The sequence below is a fragment of the Polistes fuscatus genome, unplaced genomic scaffold, assembly GCF_010416935.1.
Source record: "Polistes fuscatus isolate 324 unplaced genomic scaffold, CU_Pfus_HIC Scaffold4, whole genome shotgun sequence".
Taxonomy (NCBI): domain Eukaryota; kingdom Metazoa; phylum Arthropoda; class Insecta; order Hymenoptera; family Vespidae; genus Polistes; species Polistes fuscatus.
In genome coordinates this window covers 12,139,408-12,157,424 of record NW_025113118.1, presented here as the reverse complement: position 1 = coordinate 12,157,424, position 18,017 = coordinate 12,139,408, and the positions used below count along the sequence as shown (strand labels likewise).

At 34.7% G+C, this 18,017-nt stretch overlaps 1 protein-coding gene across 6 annotated transcripts in view; it reads left to right on the top strand.

The window, feature by feature from the left end:
• Window positions 1-18,017, top strand: part of LOC122521251 (mucin-5AC) — a 280,846-nt gene that overhangs the window by 24,744 nt on the left and 238,085 nt on the right. The window lies entirely within an intron of this gene.

The following is an 18,017-nucleotide window of genomic DNA, read 5'->3' as shown; positions in this document are numbered from 1 at the left end:
GTATAGAAAGTAAGTACTTGAGTATTACGAGTTTTAATAAAAAACGACTTAACGTAATAGCCCACGTTTCTGGGGGGGGGGGCAGGGCTTTCTCGCAGTTAACCATAAAAATCTCTTCGGGTCATTAATATCGAGCGATCAAGGTCGTGAACGAGGGAAAGAAGTAAAGAAGGAAGGAAGGAAGGAAGGAACCTGAAGAAAGGAGGCCGAGAATGTCCGAGCCGGTTGACCTACTTGTTCGTAAAAGAATCTTACGAAGAATTCACGGTTTTGTAAGACTTCTATGCTCTCGCGCGCGCGCGCGTGTGCAAGTGAGCAAGCAAGCAAACGAATATGTGTGTATGTGTGTGCTCAACAAAGCGCGTAATCTATTTACAACCGAAGATATTTTCTCACAGAGCGTTGGCGTTTCACCATCTTTATGCGTTTATGCATGTTCGACATACGTCAGAGAAACCAACCAACAAGGATAACGTAGGTAGTTATAGATTTTTTTTTTCTTTTTTTATTAAGGTAACAAAAAAGATAGGAAGAAAGAGAAAGGATAAGAAGCGGTTTATTCAAATGAATGTTAGTTAGGATTTAGAAAGAAAAAAATAGATGATTAAAATATACGACGAGAATATACGTTGATAATCATTTATACAGTGTTATGAAATATTTTGTATTGGTTGTAATAGTAGTAGGTATTTTTATGTGATTATATTATGTTAATAATATATTATGTTACATGATATATATTATATTAATTATTAATAATATTATGTTACATAACATATGTTATATATTTTTATTTATATATTTTATGTGATTATATATATTAATATTTGTGATTTTATTTCTAATAAGGATAGAAGAGATATATCAAAATCTATTGAAAACTTTTATTCATTATCTTATTAGTATACTTCAAGTTTTCGATTATAATTTTAGATTCTTGATAATAATTCAAACAACCTGTATTTCTTGGATGCATATATATTATATATGTATGTCTTGAAATGTGGTCGTTGTCGATGTGTTACGATTAACGAAACATGAGAAACCCCTAGCGTGGTTAAATCCTTTCAAGTTTTAATGGTAATTAATCCCAAAACATTAACACACACACACACTAAAACTATCGCGCGCGTTTCAAATGACCGGCGTCCAGTAATTTACAAAAATACGATGAAAACGCAATTCGTTTTTATATAAAAGAAAATCAATTGTTCAGTGAATCCAATTGGTTAAAGTTTTATTCTATATTAAAAAATATATGTATTGTTTTTCAAACCACACACACACACACACACACAGTAGAAATAGATGTACAAACACGAAGTGTTTAGCGTTAATAAATACGAATTAATTGATAATATAAATATTAAATAAATTAGAAAAATAATGATTATTAAATTACTCTAGTAGAATATTGTTTTTCTCAAGTTTCAAACAGTTAATCTATCATTGATAGTTAGCTTTATAGTAACGAGAGGAATATATCCCCTGCATATCGGTGTGTCTATATTAGACGTATTTGCGTGTATATATGAATATACATGTGCAAGTAGATGAGTATGTGTGTGTATGTGTGTACGTACAAGCAGCAATATAGAGCCTGGGGAAATAAGTTGGCGGAACTTCTGGGCGAGCGTGCACAAGGCCTTTGCTGGAGACACGAAGACGAGGAGCTATGTAGACGTTGCTTCCTCCTCTTTCTCTTTATAGTTGCTTCGTGGGAGAGGTAAAGAGAGAAGAAGAGAGAGAAAGAGAGAGAGAGAAAAGCTGGGAGAGACTGGGAGAGATCGAAACGAGATTAGAGAGTTCCAGCAACGACGACGACGACGACGACGGGTACCCTGTCGCTTCCTTCTCTGGGTCAAGGAAACTCCGAGTTAACGTTTTCGATATGTTTCAAGAAATTCTCTACTTCCATTTTGGAAAATCACTTGGAAGAAAATACCCGCTAGTTTTCCTTAACATTTTTATTTATTTCTTTTTTTTCTTTTAGATTTTTCTTCATTTCTTCGTCGCTATCTCAAAACTTTTAATGGCTTACATGAATTTTCATTCGTTCGTTCGTTCGTTCGTTCGTTCATTTAAGGCGGATAGGTGTGCGAAGATAATTGGATTGATTCTTTTTCAAATTTTGCAACTGTTTCATTGATTCGTTCTTTCGCAAACGAAATCTCGTATCAATTTAACGTTAAATTTATCACGCGGACTTGTAATTTGTTAATCAAAAAAATTCACGCATGAGATGTACATTTATTTATTTCTAACGGAAAGCAAATATTTTCTATAAACCCCCCCACAATTCAATTGGCTAAAATCTCCATTCTATATTAACATATATATGTTTTACTTCTTTTTTTTAAATAGCTTACTTTAAAAATAAATATACACGAAGTGCCCGATATATTTAGTGGTTAATGACAACAGAGCTTGTTAAAATAAAATCAAATTTTTCTTTTATCAAGATAAATAATAATCTGGTCAAAATAAATTGATAGATGATACACCTTGCATAAGAAATCGTGACTCGGGTGTTGGTGGTGGTGGTGGTAGTAGTGCTGGTGGTTTTCAGGGAAAGAGAAGGTAAACTAAGGTAAATGAGAGCGAAGGTCCTTTCCTCTAGAGGGGAGTAACTCCTGTTTTGTTGTTTCTCATGGAGGTCGCATCTATACACGTGTATAGCCGCGAATGAGAGAGAAAGAGAGAGAGAGAGAGAGACTGAGAGAGAAAGAGAGAGAGAATGAAAGGCAGGATGAGAAAAGAAGAAAAGGGACGACGAGATGAGTTGAGAATTCCTTCTAACGTAGAAGAGAGGAAAACGCGTTGAAAGAGAGAGAAAGAGAGAGAGAGGGAGAAGGGACGAAAAGAAAGAAAGAAGAGAGGAGAACCGTGACTGTGACTATGCTGGGATATGGCATGATGGCGGGTGGTATGGGTCGTCACGGCAACCAGAGAGGAGGCCAGCAGAAGCAGCCTGTCTCGGCATCTCTCTCTCTCTCTCTCTCTCTCTCTATTTATTTCTTTCTCACTCACTCATACTCTGTTTCTCTCTTATTCTCGTACTCGCACTCACACTCGTTCGTTCGAACTATCCTCATCCTACCTCCTCCTCCACCTCTATCTCAACCTCCTCCTCCTCCACCTCCACCTTCACCTCCTCCAGCCATTCTCCTTTTCCATATTCTCCTTCCATCAGCCGTTAACCGTTACGCGCCTACCACTTCTCCTCCTCCTCCTCCTCCTCCTTCTTCTTCTTCTTCTTCTTCTTCTTTCTTTTTCTTCTTTACCACCTCCTCCTCTTTTTCGTTCACTCCGTCTTCGGTACTTCTCCCAGATCTAACGTCGCCTTTTCTAAACTAGGAAGTAGACTGATAATGAATCGAACGTTTATATTCCCGTTCCTCCCCCTTCAATTGAAATTCCGAATAATTTGAAAAGTAAATTTATATTTAATATATGGATATTTATTTACGTCCCGTTTTATTTTACAACCATTCATTTACTTCGAATGAATTTTATAATCTCGAAATTCTTACCAACAGAGAAGGTACAGTTTGACAGACGGACAGACGGAAAGAGAGAGAGAGAGAGAGAGAGAATGAAAATAGAGGGAATTCAATTTGGCAAGGAAATATATTTTACGCGCGATTTTAAGCTCTTAACGTTATTATTCCGCGTATTTAAAAGCTACATTTATATCCCCTTCGCGATTTATTTTAAACAAACGTAACTGCGCGAGAGTATATTCTATTCTATTTTTTTTTTTTTTTTTTCCTAACCGTGATTTTTCTCTTCGTTCTTTTACCTCTTCGGGATAATAAAATATATTATTAGCGATTAAAAGAGTTTTCCCCCTTTGTTATTTTCTTTTTTTTACTTTCTTTTCGTTTCTTTTTTCTCTTTTTATTTACCGCGAATTTTTCGCTTAATGAATACACGAATATTCGAATGTATATGTAAATGTGAACACTCTCTCTCTCTCTCTCTTTCTCTCTCTGTTGAAATTTCTTGACTCGCAAGGGCGACCGCCCTTTTCTTCCAGTTCCCTGAATCTCTTTGGGAATTATCACCGTCCAAGCGTCGAGGAAAAGAGTAGTTGACGACTTTGAAGCTCACTTTGACTCCCTTCGAACCCTTCATCCTCATCCCCACTTCAAACCCTCGCCCCAATCTTTACTCTCTCTCTCTCTCTCTCTATCTTTTTCCCTTTTTCATTTCTTTGTCTACATTTCAAACATTCGCTTTCGGACATTCCAAACTTTCTCTTTGATTAATCTTTATTTAAAGACGCGTAAACACACTACGAATCAACGACCCAATTTCGCGTACCTTTCGAAGACTCGTAATTAGTTTCGCATATTTTTTAATCGAACTATACACTTTTGTAATTACATTAGGGAAGGGAGAATAACATTATGGGAAAGATTTATAACAAATTTGATGAAAAATGAGAGGAACGTATTCTATATTGATAATTCTTTCTTAACACGTTCACGCCGGGGTGACCCACCGGTGGGTCACTTGTTTTCAGAAAATTAATCGTTAAAAAAATAAGTTGATATTATTTTTTCTCAACATTGCATATAAAAATTGAGTATAATAAACATTAACGTTCAATATTTTAAATTGATAACAATTATTAATTTAATACCTATGTTGCACGATTGATTAATTATTGATAACAAAATAATAATCGTTACTTCGGATGATTTATTTTGTGATATTTTTTTTTTTTTTGCGAGAATTACTAACGTTCGAACGAAAATAACTTATCGTTCGATCGTTCGTTAATTTATTACGAAAAAATCGATTTATATTTTTCTCGTGAGAATTGTTGTCAAGGTGGAGATGGAAGAAACAGAGCAGCGGAGGGGCGCTTAATCGGTGACGATAAAAGGTGGACGTTTTAAATAGACACGCTAAAATTACGAAACACAGTTTCTAATTAAAAACTTACTCTTGCACACGCACGCGCGCATACGCACGCACATACGCACGCACATACTCACGCACGCACGTACACACACAACGAGAGGTTACTATCGTTCGTTTAATTTTGTTCTTCTTTTTTTCCCTCTTTTTTTCCTCCCCCCTTTCCTTTCCTTTTTCTTTTTCTCTTTCCTTTTTTTCTTTTTCTTCCTCTTTTTTTTTTGCTATCTACTTTTTGCTCGCGCGCTTTTAAAGCAGTCGCCAGCTAATGGCGCAAAATTATTCGGCTCGATTATTATAAATTTCACGGTTGCTCGTAAAGTTGGCAAATTAATAGTAGACGAACGATATACGACGCACACTAGTAGCTGCGGCTGGGGGAGGGTGGAGAGGGGGGAAGGGGTGGTTGGTGGTTATATATCTACGCCTATGCTCGGCCAATATCGTTCGTTGCTTCGCATTTCCTCTCTTATACACCCCGACCAATCTCAACCCACCTAAACTCGAAATTAACTTTTGCGATTTTACGAGATTTTCGACGGGAAGAAGGTAGGCAGCCAGCCGATCGGTTGATTAGAAATATAAACAATTAAAAAAAAACATGTAATATATATTGATTTCGCAATAATTCAATTAAAATATATTCTTCACCGGTTAAACTTAATTAACAAGATTTATTCTCGTAGGAATGAAGGTAATTATCAAAATTATGGTCACGAATTTTCTTCGTGATTTTTTTTTTCATGATTTATTCTCATATAGACACGTTTAAATATTTTTAACGTAATTGGTAGAGATCGGAAGTGTGTTGTTGTTGTTCTCGGAGTAATCGTTAACACTTTAACGACCGCACGTCTACGCAGTCAAACGTCTTCAGGGGCCGAAAAAAAAAGAAAGAAAAAAAAATAGGCAATAATTACCTATAATCAAAGACGTGACAATGAAATATGAAGCCAATAGCAGTATCCACAATTGTTTACATTTATAAATTATCACACAAAGAGTGTGTTACTTGCCAAAAACCGGCGGTAGCATCACACACATGTTGTGTGAGCGGTCGTTAAAGTGTTAATCGAAGAAAATGAAGAATAGAAAGAAAAAAAAAAAGAAAATGAAGAAGAAGAAGAAGAAGAAGAAAATGAATCCGTGCATCCCTAATAATTCCATTTCATTCGTCATTCCGATCGTTCCGTTGGTGGGTGGGCAGAACGCTGACACCGAAGCGTGCGACACTCAACAGGTATTAAAAAGTCATGACTCACTCGTCGTTCTCTCGACGTGATATCCCTTCTCTCTCTCTTTCTCTCTGTTTCTCATTGGGTGAGAGAATCTCTTAAGATGGTACTTCTCGAATCCACCGAGACGAGAACATTACTTTGCACTCGCGTAACACGCGTTTTTTAATATCTTTAAATTATATCTCAAAAAGAGTATACAAATTATCTCAAAATTCTGACAATAATAACAATAATAATAATAATAATAATCTTCTTCTTCTTCATTCTTTAGTTTAGGCAAGTTGCCTGTTTTGTAACGACGTTTTTCTGCCTATTGCACTGTTAAATTGTCGCACCATCTTTTTGTGGGCGGCCCGTACTTCTGCGGCCAATCGGTGACTTATCCCGTGCAATTCTGACGATTCTTCTGTTGTCCATTCTGCTAATATGTTCCTTCCATTCTTTTTTTTTACTTATTCCGAGGCAGAGTGTCGTTTCTATGAGCCGCAATGTTTTTTTTTACGTTGGGTAGAGGGCTAACCTGATCCAACAACCTTCCTCCTTTTCCCGGGCTTAGGACCGGCAACATGATCGCTGATCTCGATCCGCCCAGTGATCATGCAGGCGTAGTTTAATAATAATAATAATAATAATAACAATAAAACATAAGTTTAAAAAAGAAAGAAAAACCAAGAAGAATAAAAGGATAAATCGAATTTTTCTCTTCCTAGGTAACTCTTATATTTACAATAAGATCGTAGATCGAGAACTTTGATCTGAACGTGCGATCGCTTTAACATAGTTTTTGTATTCGCGTGTGAGAACGTTACCTACGATGGAAAAGAGTAGTAGATGAGATAAATCGTTGTGAGCACACCTCGCAACCCTTGTAATAGTTCCAACAGGAACGTGTTCTTCTCCTGAAAAAGTTGCAAGCAACTCGCGAGAAAGGGAAGGCGAAGGAGGAGGAGGAGGTGAAGGAGGAGGAGGAGGAGGAGGAGGCTCGTATATCCGTTCCGAATAAAGAGTGGCTTTACACTGCGACTTCCAACGAGCGCGTAAAAACTGCACGTATACGTACGTATACGTTAACTCGTGTGTGGGCGTGTGAAAGAGAATGAAAGAGAAAGAGATAGAGATAGAGATAGAGATAGAGATAGAACACAGGGTTGCGGGGGTGTGGGAGAATGTTGGAGAGAAAAAAAGGAAAGAAAAAAAAAAAAACTGTAATCCCATTCACGTTGGGCAGTCTGATTTCAAAGGGGTCGTTTGCCAGGAACGCACAAAAGAAGAGTCGACATAGGAATTCACGGAAGTTTAAGGGATAACGGACGTGTTCTGTCTGCTCTCTCTCTCTCTCTCTCTATTTTTCTCCATTCCTCCTCCTCCTCCTCCTCTTTCTTCATCTTCTAGTTTATTTCTCCTCTTCTTTCCGTCCACTTTATCGTCTTTTGCTTGGAAGTAACTTTTTATCGGACGACCGAGTCTAATAACGTTCGATCTGCCGGCAAACGTTAAAAGACCCTTTTCTTCTTTCTTCCATCCCTCTCTCTCTCTCTCTCTCTCTCTCTCTCTCTCTCTCTCTCTATCTATCTTTCTCTTTCTTTTTTTCTCACTTTCTCTTTCTATCTTTCTCGTTTTTCTCGTTTTCCTTCTCACGCGTTACCCAGACACACCCTCCTCAGCTTTTTTCTCTTTCGTTTTCCTGCTTTCCATGGAATAAGGGAACGCAAGCGCGTTTAGGTCAATGACACCTTCGACAAAACTCTCTATCGCGTTGAACGCGACCGAAAACGAAGCATTAAAGAAACATGAGTCCTCTATCTTCTCCCTTTTCCCTTCATTTCTCTCCCTTTTCCCTCTTTCTCTCTTTCTGTGCCTCTCTCTCTTTCTCTCTCTCTCTCTGGCAACTCGGAAAGACAGATGCTCGACACGCACGTCGCCTCACGAATTCCCGATTCATTCCTTCCTCTCTTATACGATCGTTTGTATCCTTCGAGGATACAACAGGCTATCTCTCTCTCTCTCTCTCTCTCTCTTTCTCTCTTTCTTTTCCCTCCCCTTTTCCCTTCTTTGAAAACTCGGAAACAGAGAAACATAACGGGGACTCCGACGGAATGATTCCTCCAAATGGTTTTTCGTACTTCCCAAGCAAATGTCCATTTTTCTTCGTAAAAATTGTACAAAGTACAACAAACTATCTTTTGCAATTTTGATAAGAAAATATTATACGCGATTTTGCGATAGGTACTTGAGTAAATATGATAATATTTTACTTACACGTCTCGATTAATCGAAGTTAATTACCGGCTAGTATCTACGATTTTAAATTCTGTCGTCCTGTGTGTGTCTGTGTGTGTGTGTGGGTATATCGCGGCTAATTAGTATTAAATATTCAATCGTTTTTGGCATCGGTGAAACGAGCAAGCAAGCAAGCAAGCAAGCAAGTGCGCGCGTGCGTGCGTGCCCGTGACCGCAACCACTCGAATAATTAATTCCACTGATAATAACGAGCACACCGCGTAATCCTATTGTTGTATGTTATATACAACACATACATATACACACACACATATATATATATATATATATCGTGTTCTTCGTTAAGATTGCTGCCATTATTCGAAATTCAGTAGAATTCCTACAATTGTCTCGCGTTGTCAGAAATTATATTATAATGTTTCACGTTTCGCGTAGGTTTCAAGCACGTTTCAAGATTTCTATTCGATCTTCTTAACGCAACAAATAACAATAACAACAACAATAACAATAAAAAACTAACAATATACTTATAATAAATAAACATATAAAAATTCTCCGTGTCTACCACAAATCGACAGTTAAATTCGAGGAAGAGTTTTCAAAGTACCATATTCGAGTATCGATAAGTTTGCACGAGAGGCGGCGGCGAATCATCGTCGGGCCACCCACAGAGATCGAAATATCCCTAACGCAACACACGCAAAAACACACGCACGTGTTCTTACGACTCGTCGAACAAATACACCTGGTGTATACGTCTTGGTACGTAGAAAAACGTACACACACACACATCTATAGATATATATGACGTTTACATCGTCATTCCTGGCACGCGGCTCTCTCTCTTTCTCTCTCTTCTCTTTTTTTTTTCTTTCTTTCTTTCTTTCTTTGGTATCCTGTGGAACGGGTTTTACCTCCTCGTTTCGACCTGCATACTCCCACCACCTCCTTCTCCCCCTCATCCTCCTCCTCCCACTGTATCTCCCACCCTCTTCGTAGCAACACCAATACCAACACCAACATTAACACTGACACTGACACTGATACTAAGGACCAAGACTAAAAGACCTACACAACGTTGGTTCTGGTGCCCCCTCCTCCTCCTCCTCCTCTTTCTCTTCTCTTCTCTTCTCTTCTCTTCTCTTCTCTTCGTTTCTCTTCTCTTCTCTTCTCAAGACCGTTCTGAAACACAGCTCGACCTCGTCGTTTCATTGTCCTTTGGATAAGGAGGTGGGGTTGGGAGGTTTCCTCGTGTCAGAGTTACGAGTTCTGGTCCCGTTTCACGGGATAATTACGCGGCACAAAGCTTCTCGCTAATCGAACAACTTCGTACGCCCCCTCTTCCTCCTTCCCCTCCCCCCACTTCTCCTTCTCTCTCTCTCTCTCTGTCTCTGTCTCTGTCTCTGTCTCTGTCTCTGTCTCTTTCTTGCACTATCTTTCTCTTATACACACTAAACACACATACACGTGTTCTTGTATACGTTAACTCGGAACTATAACTAACTGGCTTCATTTCGCTCTTATCGTCCGATAATAGAGGGAATAAAATGAATGATGAGAAAAGAAAGTGAGATTGACAGAGTAATATTTAATTAAATGGCTTTTACTTTATCATTCGTGTATGCAATATTTAAATAGAAAGATAAACAAAAGGAGTGAGAGAGAGAAATATCAATAATCTTATTCGCGAATACGGAATTAAAAATACGCGGACAGGTTGCTGCAATGTTTTGTTCATCGGCAAGAAATATTTTTCATTTTATTTTATTCAAAAAGAAAAGTTAAGTTTAATATCGAAAATATTGTTTCCTAAAAGATTCGCAAATTTTCAAACCCATACAGCAGGTACATTTAATTGCATTAATTAAAGAAAGGTGTGTGGGGGGGGTAATATATTATTTTTTTGTATAATCTTATTCGCAAATATACGTAAAATAAACGCGGCTATATCTGCTATTAAAAAATTACGATAATAAACAAATAAAGAAGATGAAAAAAAAATAGTTTAAGATATTAATTTTTTTCCTATAACGATTTTATTCGCAGGAAAGAAAATGAACGTAATTAAAAAAATAAGAGATTATTCAATGGTCTTGCTAAAGAAGATGAAAAAAATAGTTAAGATATTAATTTTTTTCCTATAACGATTTTATTCGCAGGCAAGAAAATGAACTAATTAAAAAAATAAGAGATTATTCAATGGTCTTGCTAAGTGTTATTCTCTCTCTTTCTCTCTCTCTCTCTCTCTCTCTCTCTTAGTCTCCTTCCGCCTGGTGTGGTTTCTTTTAGTGGAAGGAAAGAACAATATTTCCGCTCTATTTGCCTTCGATTACTTACATCGTCTCGCGACCAGTTTTCATGCCGCGAGAACACGTTCCTATTCTCTTCAAACACTTCTCAGTCTTTTAACGACGTTGATGTAATGAGAACGGTACTCGATTCACCTCGAACGGTGACAATTTAATTTTCTTACTGACTATATTTTTTTTTCCTTTTTTTAAACCTCTCTCGAACAAAAACACAAAAAAAAAGAAAGCAAACGCTATGTAATTTTGAAATCACACACTTGAGTATATATACACGAGAGTAGTAGTGTATATTTAAAAATATATTTAAAATTTATTTATTTATTTATTTATTTAATAATATTTTATTGACCCTAGAGCCTAGGCTCCCTAAAGGCCATTAATTATAATGTATAGATAAAACAAAACAAAAATTAAAATTATGTAATTATTATTAAACTTATCATTATATTAGTAGTAACGCACAGTAAGTAGATAAATGTAAAAAGAAAATAGTAAATAATACATAAATAAAAGTATAACAGTTCTATAATGTATATATAAAATATATTAAAAAGTAGTAGTGTATAATTAAAATTAAAAAAATGAATATATATATACGAGAGTAGTAGTGTATATTTAAAAATATATTTAAAATATATATAAATATTAAAAAGTAGTAGTGTATAATTAAAAATTTAAAAAACTATATATATATATATATATACGAGAGTAATAGTGTATATTTAAAATCTTAGATCATTTCGTAGTTACTAGATTAGTATGTAATTTTTATACAACATTATATAAACACAAAAATATACTTCTTTTATTTATTATTATTTTAAACAAGAATTATTTGATTTCCTTGTGTAGGAAGGATATTATCGCATTTATTCGTTTCCTTTTTTTTTTCATCTGACTGAATTCTATAATTTTATTTCGATGTCAACTGGGGGGGGAGGGGGTTTGTTTTTCTTGTTCTCTCTTTTATATTTAAATAGAATAAACCCTACGGTGTGTTTTTATCGTAAAAAGTATTCTCCGTAAGAAAAACAATTATATTAGCATTAGTTTGTAATATTTTTTTTACATTTCAAATGAAGAAAAAAGAAAAAAGAAAAATTGTTCATCGAAGTAATTTATATGAACATTCTAAAAATTATATACATAAAAAATTGGGTATATTCAAATATACATTATTATATATCGTTCTATTTTTATTTTATTTTTTTTTTTTTTCTTTTCCTGAAGATAAAACAGCACAATTAAGTACTTAGATATACGTTAAGCGTGTTCCATGTAAATTATGTTAAGGGTTTCACGGTCGCGTGCAGTTCGCCGTTATGTTTTTCCGTGGTAAAACCACGTTGTGTCGACGTTGCAAAGCGACGTGTGTTGTTCTGTATACGGTGAAACGGTGCTGCTGCTGTTGATGATGGTAGTGGTGGTGGTGGTGGGGGTGGTGGTGGTGGTGGTAGTGGGGGTTGGTGGTGAAGAAGGTGCAGCAGCATCTGGCAGGTGCAATTGCGGAAATAGAAGGTAATAGAGAAGCTCGTCCTTCTCGTTACGACAGACTATAATTGTATCGTGTTATACGTTCCTATTCCACGATAACGTTTTATATTAAACGTTCTTCTTCTTCTCGAATTCCTCAACGGAAACTTTTAACAAAATTTCTTCTTTTCTTTTTTCGAAAGAATCTGAGGATTTATTTTTCTTTATATTAAAATTATTAATGGGCTAACTAAGATCGTTAACGTTTTATATTTTTATACGATTTAAATGTTCTTCTTTTTTAATTCGTGCATAAGGAATTTGATAACGAAACACGAACAGTTGAGAAGAAGGACTCATTTTTCTTGATTTATTCTTCTTCTTCTTCTTCTTCTTCTTCAATTTTTTGTATTTCTCGTGTTTATCATTTTTTTCTCTCTCAAAAGTATGAAACGAATTGCAACGTTTATTGCTAGGATTACGACAACTTTGTTCGTAGGTAAGGTATCTTACCTGTCTCGTGAGAAAGCGATCGAAACGCGTACCTTTTATTTTGATACCCGGAAAACCGGTCTAATTTTTACCGGAATTTTACTTTCCTAAATCGACTATGGTATTTTTTTTTTTTTTTATTAGAGAAAACTAAAAATAGTTTGGAAAAGCTGAGGAAGAAAATGTTGAATATTAATCGGTGGAATATATATTATTCAAAACCGGTCTAATAGGAATTTTACTTTCCTAAATCGACTGTGATATATATATATATATATTTTTTTTTATTAGAGAAAACTAAAATAAACTAAAAATAAATATAATAATATAATAAAACTAAAATATAATAATATAATAATATAATAATAAATCTAATATATAATATAATATAAAAATAATAATATAAATAATAATATAAAAAATATAATATAAATAATAAAATAAAATATAATAAAACTGAAATATAATAATATAATAATATAATAATAAAATATAATAAAACTAAAATATAATAATATAGTAATATAATAATAAAATATAATATAAAATATAATATAAATAATAATATAATAATAAAATATAATAAAACTAAAAATAGTTCCGAAAAGCTGAGGAAGAAAATGTTGAATATCAATCGTTAGAATATATATATTATTGAAAATCTTGAGATATAACAAGTAATTTCGATGATAGATAGTTTGGGTAGGATCTTTGGAGCTTTCTCAGCTGTTTGAAAGTAGCTTATATTCAACTAGCTGATCTCGATCGGTGCAAAGCAGCACACACACAAACACACGCACTCACACACACACACACATATTCTCCTCTTCTTCGTTTCTCTGTGTTCGATTCGTTCCGATGGGCACGTAGAATGGAGGGAATCCGTTAACCGCGGTTACTGCAGGCCGAGTAAACACACGTATAATCCTACCTGCTGTCGGAACCAACAGAGTATACATATATACGTGTATGTATGTGTGTTCGTGCGATAGAGAAAGAGAGGGGGGAAGGAGAAAGAAAAAGGGAAAGAGAAAGAGAAATGAAGAGAAGGGGAAAAGGTATATAGAAACATGCTCGCGTAGATCCTGTTGGAAAGAGATAAAAAAATGAGAGAGTGAGAGAGAGAGAGAAAGAGAGGGAGAGAGAGAGATAAAGGGGGACGAAAAGTTTGCTGTCCGGTCGGCGGTGTGCATGGACGATTCAAAAGTAACCGGTTGTTAGGATCGTTTTCAGTGTTTTATTCTAACGTAAGTACTTTCGGTAACCGATCGGTTAATCGATCATCGCAAATTTTCTATCGTCGATTTGAATAACAGCTTTTTTCTTTTTTTTTGTTTCTCTTTTAATTAGCACGTGTAAGATTTAAGCGAATATATATATATTTATTTATTTATTTGTAGATATTTTTAAATAGATAAAATCAAAATTCGAATAATTGAAGTGTGTGTGTGTGTGTGTGTGTGTGTTCGTGTTCGGGTTTTTTCTTTTAAATATAATATATCTTTATTCTCTCAATCGTCTACAAACCTCCGGTGTCGATTTTTAAATCGTATTTTTCGATATACGAAAATTATATTTTATTATATTAATTTTTTATATATATTATTATATATTATTATATATTATATTATATTATATTTTATTATATTTTATTATATTTAATTATACATTTCTTTTTTTTTTTTTCTTTTTTTCTATTTCCCCGAACGTAACATATACGTTATATCGTACTTGTAATATTTCATTTGTAATTGATAGACATTTTTTTGAATTAGTAACGAATATCAAACGAGTAAATTCGTCATATTTATATTTAATAATTTCGATTATCGTTGAATTATATTTTGTCCAATTTGATAATTGTTGATAAATATTTGTAATATTATCAATAAAATAAGAAATAGAGTACCGTGAAAAATGGTAGTGTGGGGGTTAATATTTGGGTTAAGTTATAAATATAATAAAACGATGTTAATAGAGCAGCACATCGGTGTGACAGAACAAAACAGAGTCAACTGAAATCTAAAGGATATATCATAGTGTAACAACAGAGATTGCTCGTATGCATTAACGAATGACGACTAAAAGCCGAACTAAACTCTCAGAGGCTGGGATGACAAGTGCCCTCCTGGAGCGTGCGCCGTACGAATGAGAGAAACGGAAAATATATAGACGGGGTGGGATAGTAGAGTAAAGAGAGACGGAGTGAGGCTGAGTGGGAAGGAGAAAGAGGGGTGTCGGGAGGGAGGAAGCAGAAGGTATTACTGTCATACACACGCGTGGCACGCCCCACGTAGTACGCACCTGATGGGAATTTAGTTTGACGCATGGTGCGTCGCCACCGAGAGATGAACAGAGTGTATATATGTGTGTCTGTATCAGTGTGAGTGTGTATGAGTGTATATTTGTATATGTGTGTGTGTTAGAGAGAGAGAGAGAGAGAAAAGAGTGGGATGAAAAAATACGACAAAGAATCCAATTCGACCGAATTCTCTTTTCTCTTCCCCTTCCTCTTCCTCTTCCCCTTCTTCTCTCTCTCTCTCTCTCTCTTTCTTTTCTATTTTTTAGTTCGCTTTTTCTCGCTCAGATATCAAAGCGCGCGAAATCGTCAGGATTATCTCGCTTTCATCCAATTTCGCATTTTTCACTTTACTCTCTAACGACCATCGTCGATCTTTATCCGCGAATGTTTTGCTCTATATATATCCTTTTGGAAATATTTTCAAATGGAATCATCCGTGTTTCTCCGTCTATCGAGATTTTAGTTGTTCCCTCCCTTTCGTCTTCCACCCCTCTCTTTTCATTCGATATTTATTGGATTAGTATTTTTATATATTTTTTGGGAGTCAGAATTTTGAATAAATGGGTTCGGTATTTGTTAGAAAATATCATCCCCCAGCGAGTATGCGTATTCTGAATTTGGTACAGCACTTTTTACGCAACCTTGACTCTTTTTTTTCTTTTTTTTTTAAATACTGACATATATTATATTATTTATATGAAACTAAATATTTATATACCCACTGACCAAATGTATGGAAATAATTAGTTTCATTTTTCGTGACATATTGTATATACTATTCGATATAAAATTTTGGTAGAAAGAAAAAAAACAAATGAATTTTAATTATTTGTCAATCCTTCGAAACTCGATTTTATTTCCAATATACCTGTCGCACGTCAACTGTATATCATTATTTTTATTTTCATTATTTGTTATCGTTACAATCGTGTCTGATAAATATAATAACTGAGAGACTAACAGTTTCATAATTTATATCGTAGAATTATTATTTAAATTATTTACACAATAAATCGTTGAAACAAATTTGTATATAATTTTTTCTCTCTCAGATTTTCCGTTGCGCATAGAAGGTGTTTGACAAGAAAAAAAAAAGGTTTATCCGAACACAGATATTACAACGTTTAAATAATAAATAAAAATATGTCGCGACAAATGATAATTATTTTCGTCTACGTGTTTAACTTGACGTACGAGTTAGAAACGGGTTTGAAATATTAATATCAAACATTTCTAATAAGTCGTAAACATGTTAGAGATATAATTCAGATAACGTTTGAAAGATTCTGTATATAAATCGAAGGAAATCGCGATTTAACGATCTCGAGTATCGCTAACCGTTGTCGTCATCGTCTTCGTCGGAAAGCACGCCGTCCAATCTCGTTATTTTAACGTGATTGGAAAGCAATACGGCCGACCGTTATCGTCGTACTTCGATAATGGCGTTCTAGATGTTACGCGAGAAGCAGTTCAACGACGGTAATAGCATTCCAGAACGGGACGCGAATGAACATTGTTGAAACTCTCCGAGAAAACGTTCTACCAACTAACTATTACACCTTTACAACCCACTCACATTCATCCAACGTTGGATAATAATTATTTACATATATTTTTTTGTGAAGTTATACTTCTTTTGTCTTTTCACGTCTTAAAATGTGATGGGAGTGATTTTTTTTCCGAGCGACACCATGAAGTTTGCCGGTATTCACGAAGCGCGGCAAAGCGATTTCAAATTTACGGCATGAAGTTGTCTTCTCTTCTTCTTCCCCCCTTTTTTTCTTAAGCGGGTCACCCATCCGAGTATTAATCGTACTCAGCGCTGCTCGACTTAAGTGATTGAAGTGGGAAGTAGTTCTATCACCGCGCCATGATTGTTTAGTGTGGACTGATATCCATATTTTGATGTTTTTGTATTCTTTCTTATATATATATATAATATATCGATCGATTGAAAATATGTTTCCTTTCTTTTTTTTCTTAAATAAATAAATAATAATAATTAGTTGCTTATCTTCTCATACTTCCAATCCAATATTTTTTTGAAGTTAGTTTTGAGGTTATATTCGTTTCGGTACGCCATGAAAGTATAACGAAAATGAAAACATCCTATGCTTCACGATTGCATTGTTTTGTTTCTGATGTATGTCTCTTGTAATGATTCAAATAATACATATTAAGGGTTTATAGATTTTTTTAAGGATGCACAAGATGTATAAAGTAATGCATTTTTGTTTTCTAGGAATTATTTTCTAACAAACAACCGTGGCTGAATGTTACTCTTCATTTTTTTTTTTTTCGTAATAGCTCGAACGGTAAATTCAGTGTTACAATCTAGTGCCGTTAACACGGCACGTAACGTTTTAACAGGTTGTCTGTGCAGTACTATTTTTAAACGAGCATCCTTACTTATATACACGTGTACCAGTGATACATAGTAATCAAGTTTAGTAAATATATAAAAACATTTTTATAGGATATATCTTTTATGTAAGAGTTTTTAATCTATTTATTCGTAGGATAAAATGTTGATATTATAAAGTTTATTAATAATTTCAATTGTAGTAGTACCAATAATTGAATGATTACCTGGACGGAGGGTCTAGGTTCAATTTTTGAGTTTCCTATGTTAAAAAAGAAGTTTGCCTTATGGTAACATAGAATCTACTTCCACTCATTAATTCTTTTTTGTTTAATTCTTAATCTATTATTTAACCAGAAAACGTGTTTCAAATATCCAATCAAAAAATAATAATTCATATATATTTCTTTTCTAAATAATATTATTTTTATTTTGATATTTTTACTTTTCATTTGCAGTAATAAATATATATATAAATATATTTTCTTGAGGGAGATAAGTATTTTACTGGTCGTTGTCCAGAAACATCGAAGCTCTCAGTTTTTCGACGTCGAGAAAAATCGTCGATGCGAGAGCCAGGACGACAACAAAAACAACAACAACAAGGGCTTTCTACTTTCTTTCTCTTTCTCTCTGCATTTCCTTTTTTTTTCTCATATTTTTTTCTCCTCTTT